This window comes from Pelophylax lessonae (assembly GCF_965119305.1).
Source record: "Pelophylax lessonae genome assembly, chromosome: 11".
In the NCBI taxonomy this organism is placed as follows: domain Eukaryota; kingdom Metazoa; phylum Chordata; class Amphibia; order Anura; family Ranidae; genus Pelophylax; species Pelophylax lessonae.
The window spans coordinates 21,978,756-22,000,027 of NC_138778.1; the positions used below are offsets into that span (position 1 = coordinate 21,978,756).

Sequence of the window (21,272 nt, forward strand, 5' to 3'; positions counted from 1 at the left end):
CTCTCGCTGTGATTAGACACAACGGGAGCCAGATCGCGGGAGGAGTGGGTTCGATCGCCACCGGCCTCCCGCGATCTTCAGCTAGAATGACAGAAGAGCCGACTGCCTATGTAAACAAAGCAGGCGGGTCTCCTGTCAGAGAGGCAAGCAAAGAGCGTGTGATTCAGCTAAGCTGCAACACTAAGCTGAATCACGAATCTCTCTCTCTCTGCCTCTGTCCAACCCATCCCCCCACACAGTCAGTAAGCACAAAAGGGAACACATTTAACCCCTTGATCACACCCAGTATTACCCCTTCCCTGCCAGTGTCATTATTACAGTAACAGTGCATATTATTTAGCACTGATTACTGGTACCCAAAAATTGTCAAAAATGTCAGTTAGGGTTCCGATCTGTCCGCCGCAATGTCGCAGTCCCGATAAAAATCGCAGATCGCCGCCGCTACTAATAAAAAATAAATAAATAATTAAAAAGTCCATAAATCTATCCCAAAGTTTGTAAACGCTATAACTTTTGTGCAAACCAATTAATATACGCTTTTTGGGATTTTTTTTTTTTTTAACCAAAAACATGTAGCAGAATACAAATTGGCCTGATAAAAAAAAAAAGATTTTTTAAATTTTTTTATTGGGAATGTTATATAGCAGAAAGTAAAAAATATTGTTTTGTGTTTTTTTTTTTTTTCAAAATTGTTCTTTTTTTTGTTTATAGCGCAAAATCTAAAAACCGCAGAGGTGATCAAAAGAAAGCTCTGTTTGTGGGGGGAAAAGAGGACATCAATTGTATACAGGCACAGCGTCGCACGACCGCGCAATTGTTAGTTAAAGTAACGCAGTGCCGAATCGCGAAAAAAAACGGCCTGGTCATTAAGGGGGGTAAAACCTTCCGGAGCGGAAGTGGTTAATAAAGCGACTCGGAAGAATACGGATAGGGGTGCTGTTCTTATCATCATGGATGGCAGATCTAAAGGAAATTGTACAATCGGATTGTTAGGTGAACCTTACAGATCAGGACGATGATATGTCATACTTCTGTATAATGCGACAACACAGAGAATGGACACATATGGTGATTTCTGGGGATCGCAGGTCTATATTATACATAATGTACTGTTTATATATGGGAAGCCATAAAGAGCTACAATCTGCATTCATTGAAAGGAAAGGGATTACATATCGTCACCAGCTGCAGATCACCATCAGATGACGTTATCGCAACCATCTTCCAGAAACTCACCATATACAACCTTGGGCATGCTGCCAATAAATGTATATATATATCTATATATATATATCTATATATACAGTATATCCATCTATATATACAGTATATCGCTCTCTCTCTATATATATATATATATATATATATATATCTCTATCTATCTATATATACAGTATATCTCTATATCTATCTATCTATCTATCTATCTATCTATCTATCTATCTATCTATCTATCTATCTATCTATCTATCTATCTATCTATCTATCTATCTATCTATCTATCTATCTATCTATCTATCTATCTATATATATATATGTATATATGTATATATATATATATATATATATAAATATATCAAGGATCAGCTGGAAAAGGTTTCAGTAACGCCAAATATCTGTAACCAATTGCCCGTCTTTGATTGGCTTGCAGGTCTGTCCATCATCCAGAGAATCTTACAATTCATGAATTACAATTGCACAGATTCCTGCATTGCGTACTTTGCAGATCAGACAGACCTGACTTCAGATGAATTTTGCAAACTGCTGACTGCCCTGATTGAATTGTCAGCAGCTAATCAGAACACTGTATACTGCGGGCAAATAAGTAGAAATAACATTTTTGATTGGTTGCAGTGAGTTGGCGCACTTTGTTCTCTTTCTGTGTATCTTTGCCCTGTTTTGTATATTAATTGCTTACTTTACAGATTTCAGCACAGAACTGTCACCTCGAACAGTCGCTGCCCATCCACCTGCGCTACCCCTGTGACATCCCAGGCTGTCCATTTTTACCCAGTGCAGTGCAGGTCAGTGCGGTGAGGGTCAGTGCGGCTTCAACAGGATCTACTGAACTGATCTACTGAACCCCGAATGCTCACTAAACTTTATTCAAACTTCTGGTTATGGCGCAGTCAGTTTGAAATCAAAGTGATGGTCAGAGGGACGGCTGTACAGAGCGGCCATTCATGCAATACACCCCCTGAATTCTACAAGAAGTTCTCCACTAGAGAGATCCCTCATATTAATATAAAGAAATCCCTTGTATCAATATACAGGGATCCTAAATATCAATATACAGAGAGATCCAGTGTATCAGTATACAGAGATTCAGTCTATCATTATACAGAGATCCCTCATATCAATATACAGAGATCCCTCATATTAATATAAAGAAATCCCTTGTATCAATATACAGGGATCCTAAATATCAATATGCCGAGAGATTCAGTGTATCAGTATACAGAGATTCAGTCTATCATTCTGCAGAGATCCCTCACATCAATATACAGAGATACCTCATATCGATGTACAGAGATCCCTCGTATCAATATACAGAGATCCCTCGTATCAATATATAGGGATCCCAAGCATCAATATAGAGAGAGATCCAGTGTATCAGTATACAGAGATTCAGTCTATCATTATACAGAGAGATCCTGTCTATCGTTTTATAGAGATCCAGTGTATCAATATAAAGAGATCTTTCATATCAATAAACAGGGATCCCATGTTGCAATGTACAAAGAGCCTGTGTATAATTATATAGAGATCCGTTATATCTTTATACAGAGATCCTGCATATCATATACAGATATCATTTGTAATAATATGCAAGGATCCAGTGTATCATACAGAGATCCCATGTATCATTGTATAGCGATTTAGCGTATCAGTTTACGGAGATCCAGTGTATCAATATACAGAGAGATCCAGTCTATCATTATACAAAGAGATCCAGTGTACCATTATACAGAGATCCAGTCTATTATTATATACAGATCCAGTCTATCATACAGAGAGATCCAGTTTATTGTTATGCAGAGGGATCCAGTGTATCATTATACAGAGATCCAGTGTATCATTATAGAGAGAGATCCAGTGTATCATTATAGAGAGAGATCCAGTGTATCATTATAGAGAGAGGTCCAGTGTATCATTATACAGAGATCCAGTGTATAATTATACAGAGAGATCCAGTGTACCATTATAGAGAGAGATCCGGTGTATCATTATAGAGAGAGATCCAGTGTATCATTATAGAGAGAGGTCCAGTGTATCATTATACAGTAATCCCCCGCTACATCGCGGTTCAGTTTTTGCGGTCCCGGTAATTCGCGGTTTTTTTTGTAATGTTATTTTACTATATAAATCATTAAAAATGAAATATTTTTGTGTTTTCCATAGCTCTTGCTATGTCTCTTAGTATCTTTTATGTGTTTAAATGAGTTTCTATTGTTTTAAAAGTGTGTTTAAAGACCTTAAAATGCTTCTACACGTACAGTGACAGTAAAAAAACATGCCTACAATGCATTTTAATAGGGTTTTCCTATTTCGCGGAATTTCACTTTTCGCGGCTGGGTCCGGAACGTAACCCCCGCAATGGAGGGGGGTTTACTGTACAGAGATCCAGTGTATAATTATACAGAGAGATCCAGTGTACCATTATACAGAGATCCAGTCTATCGTTATACAAAGATTCAGTTTATCATACAGAGAGATCCAGTGTATTGTTATACAGAGGGATCCAGTGTCTCATTATACAGAGATCCAGTGTGTCATTATGAAAAGATTCAGTCTATCAATTCACAGAGAGATCCAGTCTATTATACAGAGAGATCCAGTCTATTATACAGAGAGATCCAGTGTATCATTATACAGAGATCATGTGTATCATTATAAAGAGATCCAGGCTATTATTCTACAGAGAGATCCAGGCTATTATTATAAAGAGATCCAGTCTATTATTATACAGACAGATACAGTGTATCATTATACAGGGATCTGGCTCTGTCACTCGCAGGCTCCTATAGAGGTAATAATGATCCTTCTATCTAACCAGCCCTGATCCCAGAGACCTGCCAGGTCCGGTGAGGCTGAGACAATTCCCTGAATGACGCCACACATCTACATGTTGCTACGCTGGGGCTACACTGCTACTGTGCTGCCTCCTGATCACTGTCTGCACTCACATCTAACATATACAATACATACAACATGTACAAAACATACAATACATGCAACATATACAATACATACAACATATACTACACATACAATACATTTGATACGTACAATACATATAACATATACAACACATACAATACATACAACATATACAACACATACAATACATACAACATATACAACACATACAATACATCCAATACGTACAAAACATACAACATGTACAAAACATACAATACATCCAATACTTCCAACATATACAATACATACAACATATACAATACATCCAATACATCCAATACTTCCAACATATACAATACATACAACATATACAATACATCCAATACATCCAATACATACAACATATACAACACATACAATACATCCAATACATACAACATATAAAATACATCCAACATATACAATACATACAACATATACAACACATACAATACATCCAATACATACAATGCATGCAACATATATAACATATACAATACATACAATATATATAAAATATACAACACATACAATACATTCAATACATACAACATATACAATACATACAACATATACAATACATACAACATATACAACACAAAGAATACATACAATACATCCAACACAAACAATACATACAATACATAGAATACAGCCAGTATATACAAAACATACAACACATACAACATATACAATACAGAACATCTATCAGATCACAGCCAGGAAAGGCAACTTTGCTTTGTATGGCGGGGCGGGGGGGGGGGGGGTCTCGTCCTTCATGTTTGTCAACTTTTAAGACTTTGATGTGTATGGGGGGAATCCTACGCTTTGCATCATGTCTGTCAACTTAAATTACTTTACAGTTTTTGGGGAAAGGAGGGGGGGGGGGTGATCTCAGTTAAAGTTCAATCATCTTTTTGGGTACAAATATCCTTTACTAGATGAAAAATATAAGCAGAATTTAGGAAGCCATCCATCCAATCTAAGAACCAGAAGAAGCTTTTACAGAGCCAAAGAAGAGGAATGTCCATAGAAATCAATACTAGAAAACATTTGAAGGTCTTATCTACCTGTGTCCTGGGACCAGAACCAAACCTGGTTTTAGGCACAAGAACTAGACGATGACATTACTATCATTATTATTATTAATAATATTATTATTATTATGATTATTAAAACAATTCTCCCAGTTTTCAGAGGGAGCGCACACACCGAGCTCTTGTAGGATACAAGCTGTCAAGTCAAAGGAGCCAAACTCATCCTGACCTCCCGAAGTGGAGATGGGCAATTACGACTTTTGATAAGTGCGCTCGCTGTTGTCAGAGACAAGTGACGTGTGCGTTTCCAACCAGAACAACTTGTATGCCATGGCTCATGGAGCCAGCACATTGACCGATCGTCCTCATATCTCATTCGCTCGGCCAGCGATGACAAGTTAGAGGAGCTACGAGCCCAGGACAGTTCTGTGCCTTCCAAGGCACTTCAAAACAACTTCATAACTCATCCTAGAAGAAGCAGATGCTCCGGGGTGTAAAACTCCCTCAGCTGGGAAATGGAATAAAGGTTCAAGAAGCAGAAATTCTTGACGTTTCTCAAATACTTAAAAAACGAGTTAAACGGTAACACCCTCCAAAATCCACCCAATTCTATAACAGGTGCCACCGATTGGGCAAAAAGAACCACATTTTGATTGATTATGTTTTAAATGCACCTGATTTATAATTGAGATGTTATAATACATTGATCTGCTTTGTTATACAATTGTTTGATACAGTATGTTATTATGGACCTCATATCGATTGATATAGTATGTTATAATGGACCTCACATCGATTGATATAGTATGTTATAATGGACCTCACATCGACTGATGTGCTATGTTATAATGGACCTCATATCAGTTGATATGCTATGTTATAATGGACCTCTTATCAATCGATATACTATAATGGACCTCTTATCAATTGATATACTATAATGGACCTCGTATCAATACAGTATGTTATAATGGACCTCATATTGATTTATATGCTATGTTATAATGGACCTCTTATCAATCTATATACTATAATGGACCTCTTATCAATCTATATACTATAATGGATCTTGTATCAATTGATACAGTATGTTATAATGGACCTCATATCGATTGATATACTATAATGGACCTCATATCAATTGATACAGTATGTTATAATGGACCTCATATTGATTGATATGCTATGTTATAATGGACCTCACATCGACTGATGTGCTATGTTATAATGGACCTCATATCAGTTGATATGCTATGTTATAATGGATCTCTTATCAATTGATATACTATAATGGACCTCGTATCAATTGATACAGTATTTTATAATGGACCTCATATTGATTGACATGCTATGTTATAATGGACCTCTTATCAATCAATATACTATAATGAACCTCGTATAAATTGATATGCTATGTTATAATGGACCTTGTATCAATAGATATACTATAATGGACCTCACATCGACTGATATGCTATGTTATAATGGACCTCTTATCAATTGATATGCTTTGTTATAATGGACCTCTTATCAATCTATATACTATAATGGACCTCTTATCAATCTATATACTATAATGGATCTCGTATCAATCTATATACTATAATGGATCTCGTATCAATTGATACAGTATGTTATAATGGACCTCCTTTCGATTGATATGCTATGTTAAAATACTTTGTTACTTAGTTACTTTGTAATTATTATTATTATTATACAGGATTTATATAGCGCCAACAGTTTATGCAGCGCTTTGTTACTATGTTATAATACATTGTTATACTATCTACACAATCATTTGATATACTACACTATAATACATTGTTATACTATGTTATAAAATGATTTGATATTCTATGTTATAATGCACCTCATATTAGTTGATATACTGTGTTAAAATACTTTGACCATGTAAGGCTGCGTACACAATCATTTGATATACTATATACTATGCTATAATAAACTGATATACTATGTTATACAATTATTTGATACATATGTTATAATAAACCGATAAACTATCAATATTTGATACATTGTGTTATAATGCACCCAACTTGTCTCTTTGCATTCTCAGAGCTCTTTCAGTTGCAAAAATGAAACAAAAATGTAACAAAAAGATACAAGAAAAGGACGCAAGAACTATTTTACAGCCCCCTGCGTGACTTTCACCCAAGAGAACAGCGTAGCTTGGCTGCATTTCTTCTAAACGCCGCCTCGCACGCTGTCTCCCACGTATTACAAAACAAATCAATCGGCGATCAATATTAAAAATAAAACAAGGACATCTGTTCCACAATATGCGATGCATTCTGCCTGGGTCGAGCCGTGTGGAGGCGGATGTCTCGTAGCACGAGCGCGGCGAATTCTAGCGTCATCTAGAACTTTGTCTTCAGGAGTCGGCGGATTTCGTTGCTTTCTGCTGCCTAAAAACTCACCGGTTAGTTTTTATTACGTAAATTCACCCCTCAATAAAATGTTGCATTATGACTGCGCGGAAGCGCATACAATGCCCTCCTCCATAAAATGTTGCATTATGAGTGCGCGGAAGTGCATACAATACACCCCTCAATAAAATGTTGCATTATGACTGCGCGGAAGCGCATACAATACACCTCTCGCTAAAATGTTGCATTATGACTGCGCGGAAGCGCATACAATTCACCCCTCAATAAAATGTTGCATTATGACTGCGCGGAAGCGCATACAATTCACCCCTCAATAAAATGTTGCAATATGAGTGCGCGGAAGCGCATACAATTCACCCCTCAATAAAATGTTGCATTATGACTGCGCGGAAGCGCATACAATTCACCCCTCAATAAAATGTTGCAATATGAGTGCGCGGAAGCGCATACAATTCACCCCTCAATAAAATGTTGCATTATGAGCTTGCGGAAGCGCATACAATTCACCCCTCAATAAAATGTTGCAATATGAGTGCGCGGAAGCGCATACAATGCACCTCTCAATAAAATGTTGCATTATGAGTGCGCGGAAGCGCATACAATACACCCCTCAATAAAATGTTGCATTATGAGTGCGCGGAAGCGCATACAATGCACCCCTCAATAAAATGTTGCATTATGAGTGCGCGGAAGCGCATACAATACACCCCTCTATGAAATGTTGCAATATGAGTGCGCGGAAGCGCATACAATGCACCTCTCAATAAAATGTTGCATTATGAGCTTGCGGAAGCGCATACAATACACCTCTCAATAAAATGTTGCATTATGAGCTTGCGGAAGCGCATGCAATACACCCCTCAATAAAATGTTGCATTATGAGTGCGCGGAAGCGCATACAATACACCCCTCTATGAAATGTTGCATTATGAGTGCGCGGAAGCGCATACAATGCACCTCTCAATAAAATGTTGCATTATGAGCTTGCGGAAGCGCATACAATGCACCCCTCAATAAAATGTTGCATTATGAGTGCGCGGAAGCGCATACAAAACACCTCTCAATAAAATGTTGCATTATGAGTGCACGGAAGCGCATACAATGCACCCCTCAATAAAATGTTGCATTATGAGTGTGCGGAAGCGCATACAATGCACCCCTCAATAAAATGTTGCATTATGAGTGTGCGGAAGCGCATGCAATACACCCCTCAATAAAATGTTGCATTATGAGTGCGCGGAAGCGCATGCAATACACCCCTCAATAAATTGTTGCATTATGAGTGCGCGGAAGCGCATACAATACACCCCTCAATAAAATGTTGCATTATGAGTGCGCGGAAGCGCATGCAATACACCCCTCAATAAATTGTTGCATTATGAGTGTGCGGAAGCGCATACAATACACCTCTCAATATAATGTTGTATTATGAGTGTGCGGAAGCGCATACAATGCACCCCTCAATAAAATGTTGCATTATGAGAAGTAGAATTTATTTTACATGCATTAAGATGTGCAAAAAAGCGCAAAATAAACACTAGAACTTTTCGGCCAGGAATACCGATGTTCAGAACATCAGCACCGATGGAGGCTTCAGATATCGGAGTCAGCCTGCTAAGACCCGGTTGGGTAGATTTAGTAAAACCGGAGCACTCAGAATCTGGTGCAGCCAGCCAATCAGTTTCTAACTTTATCTTGTTCCAGTAAGCTTTGGCAATAAAACCTGGAAGCTGATTGGTTTCTATGCAGAAGTGAGCCTGATTTTGCAGTAGATAAACCCCCCCGGTGTGCTTCCGACAGAGGCTGCACCGGACGCCGGTTGAACTGTCAGAGTATGATGCAACTTTTCTGCAGAAGTGTCTCTGCCTGACTTCAGTTCTGCAGGCTGAGGACATGACAACCATTCCGCTCTCTCTCTCTCTTTTTTGGAAAGCAGAGCAGTGAATGATCCATGGAAAAAAAAAAAAAAATAAGCATTTGCAAGCAAAAGGAAGAGAAAGAAAAGCAGGGAGCGCAGATGTCAGCTCCGCACACTGTACACTGATTGAGATTCATGTTGCTTTTAAGACATTCCAACTCCTGACTCCTTGCCTAAAAAGTTCCAACAGCTGCTGCAAGTGAGTCTGAGCACAAACAGATGCTGAGCCGCCCCGGCCGACCAACTGTTACCGGCTGAGCCTATATATTTATAGCTAAGGCTGCCACCACCATCACCACCATTGTCCCGGCGGGGGGGGGGGGGGGGCGTTGGGAAGGGCTCGGTGACAATGACAAAATCAATTTCTAGAAAAAGGCATTAAAATGATCAATGTATCATCGTGAGCGGAATCATTGCATCAAAGCAAAAAAAAAAATAAAAAATTAAATAAAAAATAAAATAAAAAAAATAATAATAAAAAAAATAAAAATAATAATATTCTCTCTTAAAGGATGAGGGACTTACCTAGGAGACAGGGAAGGACATTTAAAGGGGAAATAAGATCCAGTGGCATTTGCTTGGAGGTGATGTTAGAAGTGCAAATCCAAAAGGAAAAAAATAATAAAATAAAGGTTTTTTTTTTTTTTCAAGCTCCTACTAATCCTTTAGACCTGCTATCAACACGCTCCATTCACATCCTCTGCCTATCTGAAAGCAGCCATGTGCTTTTAAATAGCTAGCACCACACGCCCCTTTGCGAGGCTCTGGGCCAATCGAAGGCCCAAGAGGGCGGGCTGAGTGACAGCGAAAAGGGAGGGAGGGGGGGGGGGGTCAGGACTGACTCAGGAGCTTTCAGCAGCTCATTGAGGGAGAGCTCAGTGCAAAGTACAGATGGGGAAGAGAGGAGATGGAGGGGTGGCGGTGGTAAAGAGGGGGGGGGGGGGGACAGACTGGCTCTGAGAGGCAATCCTTCTGCACCATAAGCTTGTAGAGGCTGGCTGGAAAAAATGACAGCCCTTCCCTCGAAAATTGATAACACACACATACATTAATAGTTACATCCACGGCTCCCGCTTCCTCCTATGACAGCTGCTTCATTTTTTTTTTTTAAAGCCCTGACAATAAAAATAAACTCCTAGAAATACGTGTCGAGAGAACTTCCAGGGACGCTTAGGATCATCCTGCGCCCTATTACTCCCGGAGGATCGCCGCCTATTAAACTGCTATTTTGAAGTTTGCAAAAGTCGGTCGGCAGCGTCGCAGAACATCGCAGAGACGGATGGATTTCGGGGTTTGACGTTTGCGAGTAATCGGCGGTGGAAAATCCGGGGTCCGTAGAAAAAAAGCTTGAATGGAATTAGGACACCTGGGAAATGACAAAAAATAATAAATAAAAAAAATAAATAAATAATAAATAAAATAAAAAATAAATAAAATCAGAAAAAAAGATTGGATTTTACATTTATTCAGTTACCGGACGCTAACGATTGTTTATCCAATTAGCGGACTGCTATGTGTCAGATGCCGTTAGAGGGGGTTGAACCCACGTGAATGCTGCGCACATCTACGTATGCTTACATAAAACCGCCATGATTGGGATTTCATTAAAAAAAAAAACTGCATTGAATTGGAATTTTTTTATTGTCAATTTTTAGGATCAAAGGAAATTCATGATCAATAATGAGGATATTATTGAATAATCAGGAGCTGATCTGAATCATTTAGGAAATGATTTGGATCAGCTCCTGATTATTTTAGGCTACGTTCACATCTTGGCTTTGCTATTTAGGCTACATTCACACCTGAGCGTAGCGTTTTCGCGCGTTTTTTTACCACGATTTTACCGCAATTTTTACCGCGATTTACAGGCGTTTTTTTGTGCAGGCATTTTTAGATTGAATAGAGACCAATGGAAAACGCCTGTAATCTGCCCAAAAAAAAGCTCATGAGCGTTGGGCGTTTTGCTTACAGCGTCAAAACGCTCAGATGTGAACAGGGGCCATTGAAATGAATAGGATTTGTCTTGTTGGGCATTTTGAGAGCTAGAGCAGAAAAACCCCAAAAACGCCCCAAAACGCCTACATGTGAACGGAGCCTTACAGGCGTTTTTTAGGCGTTTTTTCAGGCGTTTTACAAGCGTTTGACAGGCGTTTTTACAGGTGTTTTTGTACAGGCGTTTTTAGGTTGACTAGTAACCAATGGAAAAAATTAAAACGCCTGTAATCTGCCCAAAAAGAAGCTCATGTACTTTTTTGAGCGTTGGGCATTTTGCTTAAAACGTCAAAACGTTCAGATGTGAACAGGGGCCATTGAAATGAATAGGATTTATCTTATTGGGCGTTTTTTGAGCTGATCCTAAAGCAGAAAAACTCCCCAAAAACACCCAAAACGCCTACATGTGTTTTGTTTAGGATGGAAGGTTACTTTATTACTGGGTTTTGATTTGATTTATACATTGCAATCATCTCTTATAAAATAGTACAAAGTCAAGTCACGCCTGGGCCAGCATTGTCCCTGATTTCCCAGGACTTTACAGAACGTGGGTCAAACCCCCCAATAGAATTTCTGCGTCAGGAAGATCCCCGCCTTCCTACCTCTTCATACCGTTATTGGAAGTTTTGGTTTAGGTGTATCAAGAAAAATGAATCCATGGCATGGCAGGACTGACGAGCTCTATGGTCCTTCCAGGGAACGGGAGATCACAGACAGAAGATACTGCGAGCAACTGTGTAACAGTAACAATGTATCATATAAGATCTGACACAAATTTAAGAAGCTTGTAAATGAAAGATGATAAAACAAAAAAAAAAAGAATAAATTCACACACATACAGTAGTTTATCATATTGACCAGTTTGAGTGCAATGCATTTCTATAACTTATCACTCAAGTCTATGGAATAGGCTTCATGCTGGGAATTACACTAAACAGGCAGAAAGCACTGTAGTTTAATAACATTATTATTATTATATTTTTTATTGTATTATTATTATTAATATTATTGTATTATTATTAATATTATTATTGTTATTAATATTATTATTAGTAGTCGTAGTAGTAGTATTACAATTAATATTATTTTATCACTATTATTATTATTGTTTTTTTATATTATCATTTATATTGTTATTTTATTTTATTATTATAGGTATTATTGTTGTTGTTGTTATTATTATTATTATTATTATTATTATTATTATTATTATTAATAATAATAATATTATAATTAATAGTGTTGTTATTATTATTATTATTAATAATAAATATTAATATTATATCAAATTATATTATTAATAGTAGTATATTATCCTTATTTTATTATATTATATATTTTTTATTATTATTATTATTATTAATAATAATATACTTCTTCCTTTCTATTATTTTATTATTATGTTTTATATTATTTTTTTATATATTTTCATAATATTATTTTATTATATTATTATTAGTATTATTCATATTATTATCATTTGTTATTACATAATTATTACTATTTTATCTTATTGTTAAGTTATTATTATTTGATATCTGATCATCATTAGTAGTAGTAGTATATTATTATTTTTTATTATTTTCCTTTTTATTATTTTTTTTATATTCTTCTTCTTCTTATATTATTATTATTATTTTTATATTATTATTTTTATTATTATTATTACTGATATTTATATTATTATTACTATTATTTATATTATTATTAGTATTATTTATATTTTTATATTATTATGTTTATCAGTATTTTATTATTTTAATATCATTTCTTACAGCATTATTATTTATAATTTTTATATATTTATTATTATTTGACATTATTATTATCATCACCATCATAATTATTACTTTATTACATTTTTATTATTATTTGTTATTTTATTATAAATATTATTATTTGATAATAATATTTTTAATATAAAATTATTATTTGATATTATTATGTTATTATTTGATATTAAATTATTTATAGTAATAGTAGTAGTATCAATATCTTTTATATTGTTTATTATTATTATTATCATCATCATAATTTCAATGATCATATAATATGTAGAATGTTGAGGCCCCACTCACACCTTCACGTCCCGGGAACCCATGCAGAAAACGCACGTGCCAAAACAGCGAAAGCATTGTGCTTCCAGTGCTATTAAATTTGATTGGAACCCCAAATCATAGGAAGCGACAAACTACGCAAGAAAAAAGTGCCAAAACACACATTGCAAACGTATGTGAGGTTCACCCCAAAAAGGTGCAGTGGCTACTTTAGCGCATTTGTCGCACGCAGGGCTGCCCTATGCTGTCACGGGACAAACGCACAAAGCATAAAAAAAAAAAAAGTGACGCACCGGTGTGAATGGGGCCCGAAGGAAGATATTTTGTTTTTATTTGTCTTTATGTTTCTTTTTGGTGCTTAAAGAGGAAGTAAACCCTCCTCTGACACTTGTACCTATAGGTGATCCTATGATAAGGCTTACCTATAGGTACTGTAAATATCTCCTAAACATGTACCGTTTAGGAGATATTTACCTTACATGCAGCCAGTGATGTCACTGGCGCATGCGCTCTGAAGGAACGGCCGATCGTGCCGTTCCTTCAGAGCCCCGTGCCGTGACCGTCGGCTCCCGCGCGCGTGCGCGAGAGTGACGCCACCGCGGCTCCGGCCAATCAGATGGCCGGATGCCGCGATCCCGGAAGACGGGCGACTGGACATGTCGCCCGTCATACAGGTGAGTGAACGGCACGGCGGGGGGCTCGTTCTAAGGTAAGTATTTCATAATGAGCTAGTATGCTAGTATACTAGCTCATTATGTGTTTGTCTTGCAGGGTGTGAAAGAAAGAAAAAAAAAAAGGAGTTTACAACCTCTTTAAGCGGCTTTGTGTGCATTTCCTGAACATGTCCATGCCTGCATTGAGATGCATTATACCCTCCCTTCTAGATTGTAAGCTCTAAGGAGCAGGGCCCTCTGATTCCTCCTGTATTGAATTGTATTGTAACTGTATTGTCTTCCCCCATATTGTAATGCGCTGTGCAAACTGTTGGCGCTATATAAATCCTGTATGATAATAATAATTATATGTATCTACTAATCTACTGATCTAAAGATCTAAACTCATTTACTAAAATCTCAAAAAAAAAAAAAAAAAAAATTCCATGAGTTAAAATGCCATTTAAAATCTGTTCAGGCATTTCCTTTCTTTTATGGGGTGACAACTGTTTCCAAATTGTTGCTGTGTCCCAGACGTCCCTGGATGAGACTATGAGCAGAGCAGAACTGCACAGGCCATTGTCAGGGAGCTGCTCCAGGCAGTGCTGTATCTTGGCCTAGGCCAACAAGGCCCAGGCCTAGGGCGGCACTTTGCAGGGGGGCAGCAAAAAAGTGGGCACTGATAAGCTTCACTGATGGGGCTGCATTGATATTCTGTACTGTATTGACATTCTGAGGCTGCAATGACTGCCACTGATGAGGCTGCGCTGATGGGCACTGATATGATACACTGATAGGCTGCACTAATGGCCACAGACGGGGCTGTACTGATGGCCACTGATGAGGCTGCACTGATGGCCAGTAATCAGGCTGCACTCATAAGGCTGCACTGATGAGGCTGAACTTATGGAAACTGATGGGGCTGCACTGATGGGCACTGAAAAACTGGTTGTAGTCTGTGGTTTACAGATAACAGGGCGGGTCATAAACATGAAGGGGTGTGGCCTTTACAGGAAGGGTTGGGTCATATTTAAATTAGGGGGTGCCCAAGTTTAGTCAGGCCTAGGGCAGCACAAAACCTAAATACACCACTGGCTCCAGGGCAGCGGATTCTGGATTGACTGCAGGCATACAGGAAGTGGCTTAAAAAGACTGGAGGAGATCAGCAGTGTTGAGATAGACAAAAGGGATTAAGGGCCCTTTCACACATGGAGTACGTCGGAAAGGACTTTGTTTTTCTCAGCGGGGGATCGATCCGCCGATCCCCCGCTGAGCAGGAGGATGACAGCTGTGTCTCCATGCTGTGTGCAGAGACACAGCTGTCAGGTCCCCATGCATCTCTATGGGGGAATCGGATGGGAACTGACCGCGTGAGGGTGATGGGTGTCGGAGAAGCAATAACAGGAATGATGCCCTGTGTCTGTGTCTCTCCCTGCAGCAGCTGAAAGCTGGCAGAAGGGGGAGAAACTGGCTTTCAGCTGCTGCAGAGAGCCGCACAGGGCTTCCTTCAGTAATTGTCCCTCACCCCGACCCCACCAATTCCCCGTGCTGTTGGGGCCCCCCCTGTGTGCCCGGGCCCCCTATAGGGGGACTGGTGGTCCCCCCCTATCAGCGGCCCTGTGTACCACAGTCGTCCATTATCATTGGTCAAAGCCAAAGTCTCATCTAAGGCCCCTTTCACACTTGTGCAACTTGTCATGCGATTTGGGACTGCAAAATCGCATGACAAGTCGTTCTCCATTATTTCCAATGAGTACCGTTCATATCAGCGTGACTTGAAGTCGTACCGACTTCAAAGTAGTCCCTGCACTACTTTGGCACGATTTTGAGGCCAAAGACATTCATGCCCAGTCAAAATCGTGGGAAAAGTCGTGGCTAAATCGCAGTAAAATTGCGCGACTTTGATGTTGCACAAGTGTAAAAGTTGCACCCATCAGTGTCGCACAAGTGTTAGGCTCCGTTCACATCTTGGCATCCCGCATTGCAATGATTCTGCCTGCGATCCCTAATCACAGCAATTCATGGGACGCCTGTGCGATCCTCGTCACTTCCAATGGCGCAATTTTGCAGCGATTTTTACCATACGAATCGCAGTAAAATTGCGCAAACAGAATCGCCGGACGCCCGTCGCTCAAAAGAACTTCTTGTACTTCTGTTTGCGCGATTTTACCGCAATTCATCTAACGCCATAATCATGTCACAATCGGGGTGCCATTGGAAGCAACGGGGATCGCATGGGCGTCCCGCGATTTGCCGTGATTTCGGGATTACACGCAGAATCAAAGCGATGCCAAGGTGTGAATGGAGCTTGAATGATGCCTAAAGAATGTGGAGACAGAATTTTATTTAAACAAAAAAAAAACGTAGCAGTTGTAAAAGATACACAAATCAGAGCAAAACGAAATGTCGCCTTGTTAGGGTTTCAATCAACTTTAGGGCGCCATTCACATCTGCCTGTTCCGTGAATGCGCGGGAAGGTGTGTGTTGTTGGCACACTTTCGCGGAACGTGCAAAAAACGTGCGTTTGATCGTTATTGGCGACTCAGACGTAGCTAGCAAAGCCGTGTTTTCAAGTGCAAAAAAATGTGTTAAAACACGTGGTTAAAAATGCGCAAAAAGCTCCATGCCCCCCCCAAAAAAAAAGGTGCAGGAGCTTCTTTCTTGTGTTTGAATAAGCTGCCCCATTCTTGTCAACAAAATTAGCGGAAAAAGCGCAAAAAAAAGGGGGGCGGTCACGGAAGTGTGAATCGCAGATGCGCAGATCATTGGCTGCGGTCTTTAGCTGAATGCATGGCGCTCTCTCTGCCGTGACATTTAACCACCTCAGCTCCGGAAGGTTTTACACCCCTTCATTAACCACTTCTGGACTGGAAGGATTTGCCCCCTTAATGACCAGGCCCTATTTTGTGATTCTGAACTGCGTTATTTTAACAGACAATTGCGCGGTCGTGCGACGCTGTACCTAAATAAAATTGATGTCCTTTTTTTCTCACAAATAGAGCTTTCTTTTGGTGGTATTTGATCACCTGTGCGATTTTTATTTTTTGCGCTTTAAACAATAAAAGAGCGACAATTCTGAAAAAAAAAAACTATATTTTTCACATTCTGCTATATGACATTCCCCAAAAAAATTTTTAAAATCAAAATTTTTTAACATTTTAGGCCAATTTGTTTTCTGCTACATATTTTTGTAAAAAAAAAAATTGCAATAAGCTTATTTTGATTGGTTTGCGCAAAAGTTATTGCGTTTACTAACTACAGGAAACATTTATATCATTTTTATTGTTTTTTTTTTTTTAACTAGTAATGGCGGCGATCTGCGATTTTTAGCAGGACTGAGACATTGCGGCAGACAGATCGGACCCCTGACTGACATTTTTGACACTTTTGGGGGGACCAGGCACATTACTACAGTACTCAGTGCTAAAAATATGCACTGTCACTGTAATAATGACACTGGCAGGGAAGGGGTTAACACTGTGGAAGATCAAGGGGTTAAATGTGTACCTAGGGGAGTGTTTCTAATTGTGTGGGGGGCGTGGCTTGTGAAATGACCATAGAGACCTGTGATCCTATATAGAAGGATCACGGGCGCTCTGTGATCATTTCAGAGAGAAGAACGGTCAGATGTGTTTACAACAGCAGACCATCCTTCTCTCTCAGCAGGGAACGATCGCAGGTCCCGGTTGTGAATCATTGGCATGGACAGGCTTCCGCTGTGAGCCGGGCAGGGTGCGTCTGCCCTAAACCCGGAAGTAGGCGGCGACGTACGCGCGTGTCGCTTTGCCTACAGCAGCTGCTCACGCGCGGTACATTGAAGGTGGCAAGTAGGTAAAGGATATTTATATAACAGCAAATTGGATATTCATTAAACATTCACTACAGGTATTTAAAATGATAAGGATTCACCACAAGTGAATGTTTGGTGAAAGTCACATTCACTGCACTATAAATACACCCCTTAAAGCACAACTGACTGCAGCCTAAAATAGGAAGATAAAAACGAACAGCACATTATAAGATACAATAACAATACCCGTTTTTTAATATTTAAGTCAAATAGAGCTGCACAATTAATCGTTAAAAAGTCGCAATTCAACCCCCCACACAATCGTAATTTAGGATTTCCACGATTCATGTAACAACCCCCCACACGATCCTAATTTAGTATTTCCACGATTCATGTAACAAGTTCAGAGCCGTTCCCTGCTCACAGCTGTAAAATAAAAAAAAGCTGGCAATGTTTATCAACAACATTGCTCAGTGCTGAAAGAGAGGGAAAAAAAGAAACATTGTATCCTTCTGTTCTTTTAGAGATCAAAGGGATGAAGTTCGGTCTTCAAATGAGGTCAGTTTAACCCATCCTTTTTCTGACACTTGTTGCTTACAAGTTAAAATCAGTATTATTTGCTAGAAAATTACTTAGACCCCCAAACCTTATTTATTTTTTATCAGAGACCCTAAAGAATAAAATGGCGGTCGTTGCAATATTTTATGTCACACTGTATTTGCCTAGCGGTCTATCAAACCCAATTTTTTTGAGAACAAAATACACTTCAATAAATTGAAAAAAAATAAATAAACAGTAAAGTTAGCCCAAATTTTTTGTATAATGTGAAAGATGATGTTACGCAGGGAATCGTGATCTTTATTCTAAGCAAAAAAAAAATTGTGATTCTCATTTTATCCAAAATCGTGCAGCTCTACCTCCAATCTACAATTTTCCACTGCAATACTATTTTTCTGCCACTAGATATCCTCAGTGTAAAGGCCAGCATTATTCTACCTGCTTCCTCTAAACCTAGCCTAAACCTAAGCCTAGGCTTAGGATAAAACAACCAATCCAGTTTTTGCTGCAATATTTACTTATAATCCAGAGATTTGCTCCGCAGTACTTTTATCTGCCACTAGTTGTCCCCCAGTCCACTGGCCCTGGACTTACCATCAGACTGTAACTTAACAGTGAATGGAGAAGCAGCACATTGCCACTAGATGTCCTCCTATCAGCATACTTCTTGCCAGCACTTGGCTCTGATTGGCTCTTTGAGCTGTTTCTTGCTGTCCCAGTCTGAGCTCTGCTGTACAGGGGACTATGAGAATCTGATACTAGGACACATTCAGGGACTTGCACTGTTAGTATTTAACAATACATTAAATTAATTATTGATTACAGAGTGTCTTTTATATCAGTGGATGTTATAAACTATCGCCATGTTTTTATCTTTCATACTTATTTCATCTTTTCTTTTGCTTTCTTCCCCATCTCAGAGCTACTGATCTCCTCCAGCCTCTTTGAGCCACTTCCCCTCTACATGCACTTCAGCACTGACCTGATAGTGACTACGATGGACCTTGACTGTGTAATGTGTGTCAGCACAGCTGCTTGTAATGTCCACCAGGGGGGCATGTAACTGTGACAACGCCGGAGTACAATTGGAAGGGAGTTGTCACCATAACAGGAAGTGCCTGAATAAAGGCAGGATCACCAGGGATTATTTTAACAAAATCTGCAGACTTTAAAGAATTAAAAACGTACTCTTTAAATGACTTTAATAAGTTAAAGTCTTCTATGAGATTTTATAGATTTTTTTAAAAAAAAGAATAATTGCAGAGGAGAGCAAAGTGACGTTCAACAGCCAATCAGATGTCATCTTTCATTAACTTGGAGCAACCAGAAGAAGGTAAGGTATTTCCCATGGGTTGCTGTTAGTTAATGTACATTAATGCCTTAAAGGTCTACTTTAAGCAAAATTATTATTTTAGTTATAGGCGGAGCCTATTGGACTAAGTCACCCCCGGGGCTGAAACATGAACACCAGATGCTGGAGCAACTCCAGAAGATTATTTTATGTGTTTGCTTTATCATAAAAACTGATTTATACTGAAATTCAAATACAAGTTTGTTCTAATAATAGTTTGCAAAATCTACGCGTTTCGGAGGCTGTAACTCTACATCAGGGATTAGTAAAAAAAAATGATACAATAAAGCATTCTGCACAGATGCAGACTAATAACATCCAGCTGTCGATTGACTGCTGAGTCTGCATACATTAATTGATTTTTTTCAGGCCCTGATGAAGGGGGAGGAGTTACAGTCTGAGAAATGCGCGGATTTTGCAAACAATTTATTGTTGGAACAAACTTGAATTTGGATTTGAATATTATGGTGTGGCTTCACTTCCTAATTTATGGCCATGTACTGTATATTTCTTATATACTCCAACAGTGAGGTCCCCCACCATAATTCCATCATTCCAAACTCTGCTCCCGTTCTTCTAGGAAGATTTGGGGCCTTTGTCTGTCTGTACAGGGATGGTGGGAACCCCTCATAATGGGCACAGCAGGTGTGCAGACCTGAAAACTCGGCACAGGGATGGCGGGAACCCCTCATAATGGCCACAGAAGGTGTACAGACCCGAAAAATCAACATAGGGATGGTGGGAACCCCTCAAAATGGGCACAGCAGGTGTACAGACCTGGGGACTCAGCGCAGGGATGGTTTGATCCCCTCATAATGGGCACAGCAGGTGTACAGACCTGAAAACTCAGCACAGGGATGGTGAGAACCCCTCATAATGGGCACAGCAGGTGTACAGACCCAGGAACTCAGCACAGGGATGGTGGGAACCCCTCATAATGGGCACAGCAGGTGTACAGACCCAGGAACGCAGCACAGGGATGATTTGATCCCCTCATAATGGGCACTACAGGTGCACAGTCCCGGGAACTCAGCACAGAGATGGTGGGAACCCCTCATAATGGGCACAGCAGGTGTACAGACCCAGGAACTCAGCACAGGGATGGTGGGAACCCCTTATAATGGGCACAGCAGGTGTACAGACCCAGGAACTCGGCACAGGGATGATGGGAACCCCTCATAATGGGCACTACAGGTGTACAGTCCCGGGAACTTAGCACAGGGATGGTGGGAACCCTTCATAATTGGCACAATAAGTGTACAGACCTGGGAACTCAGCACAGAGATGGTGGGTACCCCTCATAATGGGCACAGCAGGTGTACAGAC

General features: G+C 39.3%; 1 protein-coding gene across 1 annotated transcript in view; it reads right to left on the minus strand.

Annotated features, from left to right (window-relative positions):
* KCNJ2 (potassium inwardly rectifying channel subfamily J member 2) overlaps positions 1 to 10,234 on the minus strand; it is a 35,670-nt gene extending 25,436 nt beyond the window's left edge. Inside the window, exon 1 of the mRNA XM_082271816.1 lies at positions 10,071 to 10,234. The gene's annotated coding sequence lies outside the window, so the exon portion shown is untranslated. The remainder of the gene's footprint in view (positions 1 to 10,070) is intronic.
* Between the last annotated feature and the right edge of the window lie 11,038 nt (positions 10,235 to 21,272).